The sequence below is a fragment of the Mycteria americana genome, chromosome 16, assembly GCF_035582795.1.
Source record: "Mycteria americana isolate JAX WOST 10 ecotype Jacksonville Zoo and Gardens chromosome 16, USCA_MyAme_1.0, whole genome shotgun sequence".
NCBI lineage: Eukaryota > Metazoa > Chordata > Aves > Ciconiiformes > Ciconiidae > Mycteria > Mycteria americana.
The window spans coordinates 9,310,653-9,324,690 of NC_134380.1; positions in this window are offsets into that span (position 1 = coordinate 9,310,653).

The window sequence follows — 14,038 nt, forward strand, 5'->3', positions numbered from 1 at the left end:
TTGTCTGTCACTAGGCTACAGAAAACCTCCTATTTTGCTCGTCAAATAATAAGAATAGATTTTTTATGTTTATTGCTATTTTCATTTTCTTTCTGGAAAAGCTATGTGAAACTGATCTAACATTGGAGAAAGTGATTGGTGTAGCACTAATCTACCTTATTACTGTGAACTGTAGTAATTTATTAAGCAGATTTTAAGCTAAATGCACAGACTTTTTGTTTTACTTTATATAAAGGTCAGTTTGGGCCTGATCCTGCTGTCCTTGGACCTCATTCCAGGTTCTTTTGCACCAGTGTAAATCAAGAGTAGTTCCACTGAAGCTGAGTCAGGTATGACCTGTATTTATACCTCGTATAAATCACCATAACTCCACTCGCTCACAAGGCTGGCTCGATACAGCTGAGGATCTGGATCAGTGGAGTCATCATGACAACACCACATTTATGCTGGTGTAAAAAATGATGTGTGGAAGGAAGACAAAAGGGTTTTTATCTCATGGAATATACCCCTAGAGGTCACAGGGACCGTTGTCAGTGCCGGGCTCAGAGAGTGAGCCCACCATGCTGCTGTGTTACCAGTGGTACTGGCAGGGAAATACATACTGCATAATGTATTGCTACATTTTACAATAGGGACCAAATTTCTCTCCCATATTATGCAAACGAATCCCCTACTGAATGCAATGGGAGTTCCAGTTATTTTGCTGATAAAATGAAGACTGTTTGGGGTTATTGGGGACTTGGGGGAGGGGAAGAGGGGTTGTTTGTTTTTTTCCCCTCAGAGAAAAAGTAATTTAAGTGAAATGTGCAAGGCAGTGTTTAATTGCTTCCTGCCTTGTTTGTACATAGCAATTTGGCTGTTTATTGGTTGTCTTTGTTCAGATTTTTATTGTAACTTGTTGCTATATATGCAACCAAGCGTATGTTAAAGTTTAAACTTTGGTACATAATAATGCACAATTTTATGTGCTTTAAAACTTTGTAAATATATAGATGAACAATGTATGCTGTGCTAACTGTGATCTTGGGACTTGACACAACAATATTTTCATGCATATGTACCTGCAAATGGTTTGAAAATAGCAAAATATATATTGAGGATGGCCACGAGCCAAGAGTAAATGAGTGCCGTATGACTCATGCTTCTTTAATAATTCCTGAAAGAGGCATGTATAGTACATAAAATAGACAATAAAAATAATTTTCAAGACTACAAATATTTTTTATAACTTCAGATATTAAATACTATTTTAGAAAAAAGATTGGTTGGTAAAAGAAATCTTAGGTTTATTCAAGTGAATCATTGTCATAAAAATGTTCTTAACATAGATCTTTTTGTTTGATCTAATATCATAGAAACCTAGCTCTTTTAAGATTCAGAAGACTTGCAGTGCTCTTGCATTCTTACAACTCCTGTGATCTTCTAAAATTATGTACTTCAAGTCTTCTCCCTCATTACAAAAAAATGCTAGTGTATACATTCACATAATCCTAAATACCACATGTACTTATGTATAATCTTTAAACTGTATTTTTTAAAATATGTTCTATCTGACCATCATCAGGTACCCATGTATGTGAGCTTTACAATCCATAGAAATCTGAATGTAGTTTGTGTTTTTCTCTGAAGTTTTATTTTTATTGGAAAGTGACTTTTTCTAAGGCCAAGCTTTCAAATATGGTCTCCAAATTCTGCTTCCGGTCTACATATTCAGAAACCTAAATGAAATAGGCATGGCTTCCAGAGTTTGTAGGTAAAAATAACCTCCCATCAAAGTCAACAGAAATTGAAATTCAATTTATATAAATGTAAATGCCTTCATACAGAAGTGATATCTAGGTAGTCAAATTTGAAGTGGCATCTTTCTAGTCTGTGTGTTACAACTGCAGACGTTGCTGGCATACAAGCATCTTTGCATCAAAGCAGTGAACAGCATAAAAATCTCGCAGGCTGACAGACTGAGCCCTCTTTCTCCAAGCCTGGGGCATGTCGTACAGGCTCTGCAGCTCTGAGCTGTGTATTTACAATGACAGCCAGACAGAATCCACTGGGCATTTCTGGTGTGAATCCCTGCTTTCAAGCCACGTTGTAAACATATTGTATTGTGGGTATGTATAATCTGCTTGTAGTCGAGAAACACCCCAGATATTACCTACTGAGGGAATTACCTTATAAAAGTGAAACACTCTCCTGTTGTGATTCCTGTTTTTCACATATTCTTGTACACAGAAAAGCACGGCAACATTTCTAATGTAGTATAAAGTTGGGTTACTGTATTTAAGCAAGAGAAATAAGAACAACTCCATTTTGAATGCTGAAGCGAAACTGGAAGGATTATGCTTTGGGTCACTTTACCTTGTTTCAAAGACAGACAGGTTGCTAAATGTGTTTTAACTATCATACTGTTTGAGCCTCTCAATGTTTCGTGTACTGTTCTCCCTTTTGTACAGACAATGCCATAATTGGAATAAGTGACATGCCCAAGGTCACACAGAGAGCTTGTGACAGAGCAGGGACACAATTTTCTGGCTAGCATCCTTACAACATCATCAGTCAATTATCCATAGCTTGTGCCCAAGTATATATGGTAATGTAAACGTTGACAAATGTCTGTATTTCAGCCATGACATGCCAACTCATTGCAAGCTTCAGAATAGCAGCACCTGACTGGAGTATCTGTGGATATTTCACACATGGAAAATATTTTAACCAAAACACGGCCAAAGTGGAGTTCAGCAGCAGAGCAAAATAATTCTTAAAATGTAGGATAAAACATGACCATCAGTCATTTCTGCTTCCTTGATTTTTAATTTCAAAACATGAGGATTGTTACCACATTTACTAAGTTAGTAAAAGAAAAAAACCAAACGCAAGTAATTAGTCATGTACAGTAACCTAAGAAATTAACTAGAAAAAAACACCACAAGACAAAGGATTTTTGTGTGCATGTACTTAAATTACTTTGGTGCATTTTTGCATGTACCATGCATTTTTTAGGGCCTGGTTGTTTGTATGTTTTGCTTGCCCCGACCTGAGATTTCTTCTTTATGTAAGAAGATAAGTAGATAAACAGTGCAATTCTTACAGACCTTTATAACAAGTTTGCCATGGTTTCTTGAAGGACAGTGCTGTTTTATAATTGCCTCTGTGTTCTATGCTGTTTTACTGAAATGCTTTTAAACCAACTGGAAAGAAGTTAACAAACTCTTATAGGCATGTTTTTGACTCGTTCTTCTGACAGCAAAAGATAACCATTTCGCTGTTCCATTCAAATGTATTAACTTATATAAACTGTCATCTCTCTGAGCAAACTATTAACTTATTTTTTAAGTCTGTCTTTAAATAAAAGCTTTGGGTTTGATTTGGGTTTTTTGTTTGTTTTGCAAACACACAATAAATCTTTATGAATAAGCTTCATCGTTCTCTTCCCCAGACTGCTGTTTTCAAACTCTCTTTTCAAACAAATATATAGTAATTTAGAAAGGGGTTATTAAAAACATTTCTATTTTCTTAGAGTTTTTAATTAATAAATATTTATTAATTAGTCCTAATTAATCAGTAGGACTTCTGCTTCTTACCTGTGTGAATAACAAATCTAATTATTCTGAGTTTCCAGTTCATCTTTATTATAGCAAACATGCAGGAAAAAAATTCAGGTAGAATCCTCCCCTCTGCTACTCACATACACACTCAGTTACAAAAAAAAATGGTAAACTGAGCAGCAATTTTTGAGCTTTATAAACTAATAGTAAAGTCAATTTAAAGACAAAACAGGCTTTTATACCAGTAAATACAAATGCTTTGTTTTGAAAATATCAAAATAAGATCACTGAATTTGGTGATGGGAGCATTTTTTTGACTGAATCAGTGTGATATTTTCAAAATAAGTTATTTTAAAATATTTCAACCAAATTTGATTTTTCAGGGGGAAAAAAGGCAATGCCAAAATGTTTTGTCCTGCACTGTTTGTAATCACTTTCCGAAAATCCTGAAGCAAAACATTTCAAGTGTGGATGCCTTCATTAAGTGGTGATAAATAAATCCGTAATAGTTGACTGGGTTGAAACACCCTTCTGGAAGAAATGCCGACATCTGCCACTGCTGTTGATTTTAGTGGTAATTGAGAGCGCTCCTCACTTCTGAAAATCATGCGTTTTGTTTAAGCACTTAATATTAGTCACACACGTATGAGAATGTGGCTCCAGTTCCCCTCAGCTGTGATCATTTCTGGACCACAAAAGGTTTTGCCACCTATGTGGAGGTTCTTCACAAGAACCTTCGCCTTTTCCCATATTGCTTTTTAAATTGAGAAAGGAAAAAGTTGCTCTTCTTTTTGCTTATCTTCTTTCCTCCTGAAATGGTCGCAGAAAAGAGCTAAATCAGGACTTGGGCTTAAATAGTTTAACGCCTGATTCTCATGGCTACAGATGCTTTGAACCCGGCCTCAGCAGAACAAGGATTTTTTCAAGCTTTCTTCTGGGACACACTTGCTCCTTCCCCCTTCTGTGCCTTGTGGTTTCATTCTGATCCCCTGCTCTCTCGTGGCTCCATCCTGATCCCTCTCTTCCTCGAGTCTGAGTCACAAGAGCAATAACCCTGCCTGCTTCAACCTACTCAGTGCCTCAGCTGTTAGGGTAAAGCCCATGCTCCCGAGGGACTCACGTTTGAGTACAACCCCAGAATTGTCAGGGCTCTGGCTGGCAGTGCTGCCGAGGGGACAGTCTAAGGCTCTATTTTAATCTTCTGGAGTCTGGCCAAACACTGGAACGGAGCTGCCAGCACGAGGGGGGCCCTCCTGCTCACTGCGCCTGACCTCCCATCAGGAGAGGTGCTGGTGTGTTCCTTCTCAAACTACTAGGGCTCTTTCATTGCGCCTGACCTCCCATCATGAGTGCTACCAGGGATCCAGCTTCGACTACTGGGGGCTTAATCCTGGCACAGATCCAGCACACGAGCTACACGCTGCTTGTCTCCAGATGTAAGATGCACCAAGTGTAAATTCACACACCACAGGCTCAGCTGGAGGGGGCCGTTTCAGGTACTTCGTAAAAGCAGCCATCGAGCACTGCCAACTCCTCGCCCTGTCTTACAGAGGTGGACCCACCCTTGCACAGATTTCAGCTGCTCCTTATCTTTTGATTTGGGTAGATGGGTGTAACCAGCATTTTGCAGGTGTTAATGGTCCTAGCCTGAATCCGTACTCCTGCAGCTGACTCTGCAGCTTGAGTAGATACACGCTACTGTCTTCAGTGATATCCACTCCACAGCCTGTCCCCACAGACAGTAATTGGGTAAATAAGACCTGGCTGTGCCGTGAGCCTCAGGGAGGAAGCCCGTGAACAACTGCGAAACACAGAGTACCTTACCCTCTCTTAGAGACGTGAATTTTGCAAAAGACCCTTACAGAGGTTAGCAGTTCAGCTAAGTCATGCCGGGTTTTGCTGCTCAGCTTTGCAGATCTCTCCTTCAATACAGGCAGCAAATACAGCGGCGGTCTCCTCCTGCCCTGTGTTCCTGGTCTGCTCAGAGTGCCAGGACATCAGCCGAAGCCCATCCTGCACACCAAGAGCTCTTCCCTGATGCCAGCAAGCTCTGAGCAGGAACCTTATTTATTAGCAGCCTCCTACCCTATTTTTTTATTTTACATTTGCTGCATATCACAAATAACCACATCACCCTCCGTACCAATCTAACACACCTTGCAACACTACAGAGTATTTTTTGTTGAACAAGCAATATACCCTTAGCAGCCTAAGTATGTCCTTATTGCCTTCGCTAGTTTACTACTAAATATGCCCATTGGGTCAGCTCTACAGAGTTATGCAGGTTTACACCTCAGCAGCCCGAAGCCTCCGATGCTGCTCTGGTGACAGAGCACGCAGTGGCGGGAAAAAGCTTTCTCCTGTGGAGGGCCAGGTGGGGCTCTCGCTACCAGGCACACGCTAACGCTGCCCTGCACCTCTCGCCTTGCTGCCCGAATGCCGTCTGTGCCCGGGTTGGTCACTGGCCCGGGGCACGCTGCCTGGACAGCACGGCCGTACGCGGCGCCGCTGGCAGGGCCCGGGCACTCCGCTCCCTGCCCGCGCACGCCCGGGCTGGGCCAGGCCCCGCTTCCCGCCGCGCCTCTCCTCACCTCATGCCCGCCCAAAATGGCGGCCCACGGGACCCGCGCGGCGCCCTCTCCTGGGCAGCCTGAGGTAATGGCGGCTGCCAGGCTTGGCTTGGGGTACCCTGCTTTAGATGAGACGCCCTAACGTGCTCTACGGGCTTTGTGGGGCGCGGGAGGGGGGAGTTATCCAAGGACCCATAAACGGGTGGGATGAAAAAAACCCTCCGGTGTTTTCCACAGCCCCTGGGTCCTTAGCTGTGATGTGACGGCAGGCCCGTGCTCCAGACATGGTGCCCGCATTGCTAAAGCTCAGCCTGGGTGGATCGCTTCCTCTATGGCAACTATTGATGGCCGCTGCCGCCGCCTCTCAGGTATTTACCGTTCTCAGGGCTCTGAGGTGACCGGAGGCCCCGCGAGGGCGATGGGGGCTGTGACAGAAGTGGGGTGGGGCAGGCATGCCTTTGACTCCCCAACACAGAGTCACAGCCAGTCTAAACCTCCCAAGCTGCAACCTGCAGCCATCACCACCAGCCTTACTCTCACTATACAGGGATCTGCATCGTGCCTTAGAAAAGCTGTAAGGGTTTTCAAATCAAAAGAGATTGAAAAGCACCGCTGTAAGTCACTAGGAAACACCTGATGTGCAAAACCATTCAGGCATGGGTCCACATGGATGAGGCATTTCAACAACCAAGGGCAGCTTCTGTGTCATCCACGCTGATGAGTCTCTGGAAGACGGTTTGCACATGCATTCTTGGCAAAGTTAAACTCATAAAGTTTACTCTGTTTGAGTGATTGCATCACCACAGGTTTCTGAGTGACTCCAAACTCAAGATGCATATTTTAAATCTCCCCTGCTGTTGCTGATAATTTGTTCCATATTTACCATATTACTTAGTACTTGCAAATGGATTTTTTTTTTTAGAATGTAAATGTTAATTAAATTAGATAGCCATAGCCATAGCAGGCCAAACTCATCTCTGACCCTTCATGCCATTGCAATCCATGGTTTTAACATTCAGGATGAATTTAGCGATACTGACTTTCCCCCTACATTAATCCATTGTACTTGAAAAGAAACGGAGCTTTCTCTTCTGTGTAAGCTCAGATGGTACCTATTTCTGTGTTGAGCTTCATGCTGGCATTGGGTCTTACAGGTTTAAAGGTTGTCAAAGGACAAGGCTACTGAAACTGTATTGCTTGTTAAAATATAAATAGGTGATGAATATATACAATTCTGGACTTATTCAAAGACCACAGTTCTTGTGTCTGCACCTGTCAAGGTAGGATTTGGGTAAGAATGTAGGTAAAATAAAAGACTTAATGCAACAATATTTTAAAACCACATTTACTCAGCTGGAGTTTTTATGGTAATATTTTTCCTTAAAGTAAATCAGCGAACTCCCACAATATCAGAAAAAGGGACAACTCAGGAGAAAATCATCTCATGCACAGGTCTCCTAATTCTGTAGCGATTGCATCCAGTGTCCGCTATTGCATTTTTAAAATCCATTGAATAAAATTATATTTAGGGCAACATAGTTACCATTTATGAATAGAATATGCTTTACACGCTTGATGATAGCTTTCACTTGGGAGCACGTGTGAAGTAAATGAGATCCATGCTGTTGGGCCCACTAATGTGCAAGCTGATGAGAGGTCCATTGTTTTTGTGACAGTTAGCTTTATTATTTCACTTTCAACATGTTGTACGTTATTTACTAAATCAGTTTACAGAAAATCAGTTCAACCAATGCTGAGATAAAATATTTTCATTTTGGCAATTAATTTTAAAAACAAACTGAAGATTCATTTCATTGTCCATTCAAGCCATAAAAGCTGGAGAGAATGCATCTGTACCTGCATTCCATCAGCTACCTGATTACATCCCAAGTAGGCAACAATCTAGTTTTCAGCTTTCATGTTAAAAATCTCATTTGAAGTGACGAACTAATGTCTTTCACTGGTATTTTTCTTGCTAAATGGCTCCTCTATTTGTGGTTTAACCAATTATTTTAATTCTTTGCCAAATGACCAGATTTACCACATACAGATCCATATTAATACAAGTGGCAAAGTATTTCATCCTGTTCTGGTAGTCAGACTTCAGAAAGGCTCAGAAGGATCAGTAGAGATTTATAAGAATGATTCAGGGACTGGAAAACATACCTTAGAGCAAGATACCTAGGCGACTCTTTCTAGTTCATTTAACCAAGAGGTGACTAAGAGCTATTAGCTCCTGTTCAGTATGTATGTTCATGAGAAGGATGCCTCAGATTGTAAAGGTGTCCTAACGTTGAAACAAAACTGCATTGTGAGACCCAGTGTCTAGGTACTGGAGCAATTTTGAGTAGAAATAGGGACTGCAATTAACTTTTGGAGAAACTTGCTGAAGATTGACTTGCCCTTTGCACTGAACTGTCTCTCTAAATTCACATTTCTTATTGGATGTGAAAAAAAAAGACATTATTTGCCTCCCAAGATCTTTTGTTAAGTAAGGAAAAGCAAAAAATGTGCCTTATGATGAACTCTAAAAGTATATTTAATACATACGCCATAAGATACATATACCACAGCATGTATTCCCATGCAAAATTTTAGGAGGAGCTGTGCTCTCAAAATAGTTTGTATTTGGCCCTATGCATGCATTATTCATGCACACACATAAGTTCTGTGAAAGTTGAGGGAAATGAGTAAAGGTGAAGTCATTAAAAGAAAAATCAATTCAGGTGGTCACACTGCAGCCTAATTTGTGTGCGCAAGGTCTGTTTAGGGTTTTTTTTAAGGCTATGTGCAAAGTTATAAGAAAAACTGAAGAATGGATTGAACATGTCTCTTGTATTGGGGTATTCTTTAAATTAAAAAATATCTATTGAATACTTTTTCATACTGGATGGTACAAGATAGCAATTCCCCTCTTTAATTTGAAATTTGTGGAAAAAGAACCAATTGTCCCCATTCCCTTATAACTTCACCATGTACATTTGGCGTACATATTTTCAGCATAATTTAACTAGTCCTGCTGGTGTAACAGTTAATGTCTCACATGCTTTAATTCATACAGGAATTATTTTGGTCTACATTGTTAACTAGTCTAAATAGCCTGCACGTTAGCAGCCACTGAAATGAAGCATAGTTTTAGACTCCACGTGATGCTTAGCAGTTTATTATTAGCTTCATATTTTGTGGACTTTCATAACACACAGTCACTGCCCTTTTGTAATAAAAATCAACAGCTGTGGAAAAAATGGTGCAGTTGGGCTGTATGTATTCCTCTATGGCCTTTCTGTCCCTGTCCTAATCCGCTGAGCCCTGCTGGAGAATGCAAAGAGCCCTGAGCAGTAGTGCACTAATACCTCTGTGCTGCTTAACCAGTTTGGGGAACAAGTAGGTAGTCTAATCGGTTGGATTGTCGTCAGTCAGGAATGAGTATTGCACAGACAGTGACCTTGCTGTTTGTGCAGTGCCTGCCCGGGTGTGGGAGCATCTCCTTCAGCTCTTGGTGCTGACTCTGTCCCAATCTACGGCCAGAGAACTTGTCATTCCACTGAGGCCTCTGGAAAGGACATTGGAAAACTATTGGCAGTGTAAGTGATCTTGACTTAAATCTTCCAGCCTGAGCTCTACCCTGTACCCTCTAGGCTGGCAAGAAGGCACGGGTTGAAAGCGCAGATTAGCATACTTTGAAGATTGTTTTGATGTGAATTGATAGGGGGCAGGCAAAAACACTTGTAGGAACACTGAGGCTACAAAATAAATAAATTCGGACTTTGTGCATCCAGTTTTACTGGAAATGAAGTTGAGACAGAACTTCAGTTTTTGAAAGAAGCGAAGGATACTGGAAGTTGACTGGCCCTAATAAGAATGTTGGTTCTGGGAGATGAACACAGGTAAGACCTGCCTTTTTGGATGCAGTTTGGCAGGAGTGAAAGTTGGCAGAGCTAAGCTGACAGCAAGTGCTTTAAAAATCCCATCCTTGCCCTTTTAGTTCTCTGGGTAATACGTTCCCTCGGGCTGTTTGACTGTACACAGCAACACACCTTTAAGTACTTCCGTGCTGGTTTTGAGTATTGGCTCATGCTTTTCTTTAGTTGCCTGTAGGCAGGTTTATAAATTATCTGCTGAGGCTTATTTTGCTTATGTGATTTCTTGAAACATGCTTAAACTTAGAGGATATTTAGTCAGTATCTTTGTCTCTTTAAAGACATTCTGATATAATACGTTGCTCTTGCTATTAGCTTTTGGGTTTCACAGACACTCTTAAAAGCTTCTTGACCAGCAGATCTGCGGTAAAGGTCTGCTTGCCATAAAGACTGCCTGCCTGCTTGCTAACCGTGTACTGGTTTGTCAAGGTGCTTCTTCTCCCCTATTTCAAGTTCATCAACTGAACTTCGTTGGCAGCAGGAAACAGTTAAGTAGCTAAATGTCTATTCAATGAGTGGCCTGCCAAGTTACCAATGCAAGCATATTTTTGTAAAGAAATATGCAGTTCAACTTGTGGTGGCCATTGAGAAGCTAAGCTGCAAAAACATCAACACCACAAGGACACAATATTTTTCTCCTGATTACAACACGCTCATTTATTTTGGAATTCTTATGCCAGCTGAGGACTACAGGGCAGTGACAGTAGAAGAGTTGTCCAGACGCCAAGGAAAAGAGAGAACTGTATATGTACTCCTGTCCTGAAATGGTAGAGGGTAGGGAGAAAGGCTGGTAATGATTTGAAAGAATACGTTTCCATAAACTTTTTCAAGGGAGTATGCAGATTGCTCCCGCAACAGATACCTGCAATACTTGGAAAATAGGTATAAAATCCAGCTGATTGCTAAATGCTCAGGTCTGCTTGTTCACTTGAAGACAATGCAGAGATCTGCAGATTCAGAACAACTTTTCTTTTAAAATTAAGATAAATTATTATGTTTCAAATTAGCTGGGAAAGCCATCACATAATAAGGTACTTGGGTGGGAGCAATCCCTATAGTATGTATTCCTAGGGCGTGAGAGATAGTGGGCTCTAACATTCGATTGGGTTGGTCAGGTAGCAATAAAAAATATAAATACAATAAAGACTTTGTTTTGGTTTATGTGGAAAACTCAAATCGCCATGTCTTTCTATAGTATATGTAGACAGGTTTTTTACCTCTTAACATGTGATCACTTCTGCCTGAAGGCAACCTCTCCAGCACTCAGCATTATTTAAAACTTTGAGATTCGCTGGCAGTTCACAGCACTGACTTTTTGAAAGAGATTGTGTTTATCAAAATGTATGGAGCACAGGCTGTATAGCCTAGTGCACAGGCTGTACAGAACTTTTTTTCTGGGTCTTACCACAAGTATTTCAAGATTTTTAAGCCTTCTTTTAAAAGCCTTTTTTTCTGTTTTATCTGAAAAAAGGAATTGAGCATAGGTGTTGAAGCACAGGTGTGCTGAAGCAAACCAGCAGACGGTACTGTTTCATTGTCTTTCTTCTGTCATACCATCTGTTACCTCATGGTTTTAACTTATGGTATAAGCTTTTGTGGGAGCAGGGATGCCTTTTTCTTACGCATTTGTACAGTACCAAACATGATCAGTCTATGTCCAAGCTTGTAGGTGCTGTGATAATATAAATAATATATCTTTGAAAGGATATATTTTATCTTCCTAGTATCATTATGGGTGTGATGTCATTTTTATGGCTGTAGAACTAAGACATAGATGGTCTACAGTCAAAATTATCGAGTATTCCCTAATTGTGGCAGTGCTTATTCAAGCCACCTAAGAGCTGATATTTCGTATCAGGACTTTATATGTTCAAAGCACAGTTCCAGTTGGCTTGAATTGCAGCTGTTGTGAATGCGCGCCCTGCTATGAATGGAGTCCCAACTGAGGCTGCATACCTTAAGCATTGTCGAAAATAAGACATATACATTAAGTGGCCACCTGTGAAAAGTTTTCAGTTGCTTATATGCTGCTGCACTGGGATTCTTTGGCAGAACACAGGGAGAGGATTCATTTTTCTGTGATGATGTTCAGTTCTTGCAAGTGTTGCCTTTATCTTCTTGCAATCTTCTGCTTCGTTCACTAGTTAGCATCTAATTACTGTAACAAATTGGAGAGTCCTGTTTCTTCAACAGTCTCCTTTCATTGCATATCCATTGTCAGGTGCATGATCAGCGAGCTCCGAAGATGAAAAAGAAAGTCCGCACACTGACTATAGAAAGAAATACATAGGGAACAAATGGCATTTGCTGAAGTAGTGAAAAGCTGTAGCATGAAGTGTGAGAACAATTCAGGGCTGTTTCTCAGACACTGACGGCACATGATAGAACACGGTTCATTATCAAAAATGTGTTTCCTCCACACGAAAGCCCTCCAGCTTCATTCCTTTATATATCCCACTTTTGACTGAAGGTGGTTGAAGGTCCTCTATCCCCAGGACTGGTATTTGAGAAACAGTGACTATTCAGATAAAATAGTGAGAAGCCCTATCAAAGCAACAATTATGTTAAATTTAGAAGGCTGCTTCTAAACTAAATTTTGTCTGTGTAGTATTTCCTTGCTGCAAGGATTACTTTGAGAAGTCGTGCAGAGAGCAAAAGGTATTTCACACACTGCACAACTGTTGCCTGTAGCTACAGTTTTTACTCTCTCATGTTCATTGCCAGTTGATAAGGCCACTGTTAGCAGCACTGTGGAGTTTTGTCATTGCCTTTCATGCAGCTGTGATGTGCACCTCCCTTTCTAATTGATGACTAACTTCCACTCCAATGAAATCAGAAGATGCTATGAAATCCATGAGGCCCTGTGGCCTATCCCTGCCAACATGCTACTTCTAAAAGATAGGAACTGGTCCTAAGCAGGCAAAGTGGAGCCCTCTTCTCAGTTTTGCTGTTTTGTGACCTTGGGCAAGCCAGTTCTGTACTTTGTGGGCTTTTATCTTCTCACCTTTTATCTGTGTAATCTACCAAGATGATCCAGAATGAACACCCTGAACTGCTGTTCAACACATGCACAATGCCTGCTGCAAAGAAATCCTCATTACACTGCACTAACATTCACCCGATACATTTAGCTGAAAAAGCAAAGTGAACAACTGACAGAAGAAGCTGAACTCAACAGAACAATCACTGAGCAAGCGCTGAGTACACATAGCACAGTGCAGAAAATGTGTACCAGTTTGTATGAAATCTGTTGGATACTCTTCCCAAAGTCTCTGATAAATCTCTTTACGAAACCAGAGCTGCCCTTGTGTACTACTGTATACATGTTCTTGATGTTTTGAAAATTTTCAAAGCAGCCTTTCAACGGGGAGCCATTATTTTCCTATGTTCTTAGTCCATGATACAGTAGTCTTATCTCCTTGTACAAAATGGCTTCTTTGCCCAGTACTCAGTGAATGATGTAGTTTGAGCCAATTAAATCCAAGTCAAGTCTCATTATAAGCAGCACTTTGTGTGGCACAGCAGGGTTTTAAAGTGCTATCTGGGATTTCAGAGCTCTGAGGTCAGTTTTCAGTTCCATCATAGATTCATGCGACCATCAGGTGACTGGCTCAGGTGGTGACTGGCTGCACCTGCATCAGGAATGAGCCGTGCAGCCTAGCTGAAGAACAGTCGGGCTGGCCTGGGCCTTGGGTGAGGGGGTGAGACGGGGTCCTCTAGCTAACCAAACCCTGGTGTTCCCTTCCAGCTGTTGTGTATCACAGCTCAGCTGTGTATCTGGCTCTTCCTCCTGCACACACTGTAGTTTTGCCACTGGTTTGAGCAAACATTCACACTTGGGTCCGGTTCCTACTGACTCAATAAACATGACCTATGCCAGGACAGTGATTCAGTTATCTGGATGGAAGCTGTTCTCTGAGGGGTTTGTTCCTCTTGGAAATTGGCATTCGTTGGCACTCAGTGGCAGCATCCCTTCTCGGGATACCTGTGTGCGCGAGCATACACG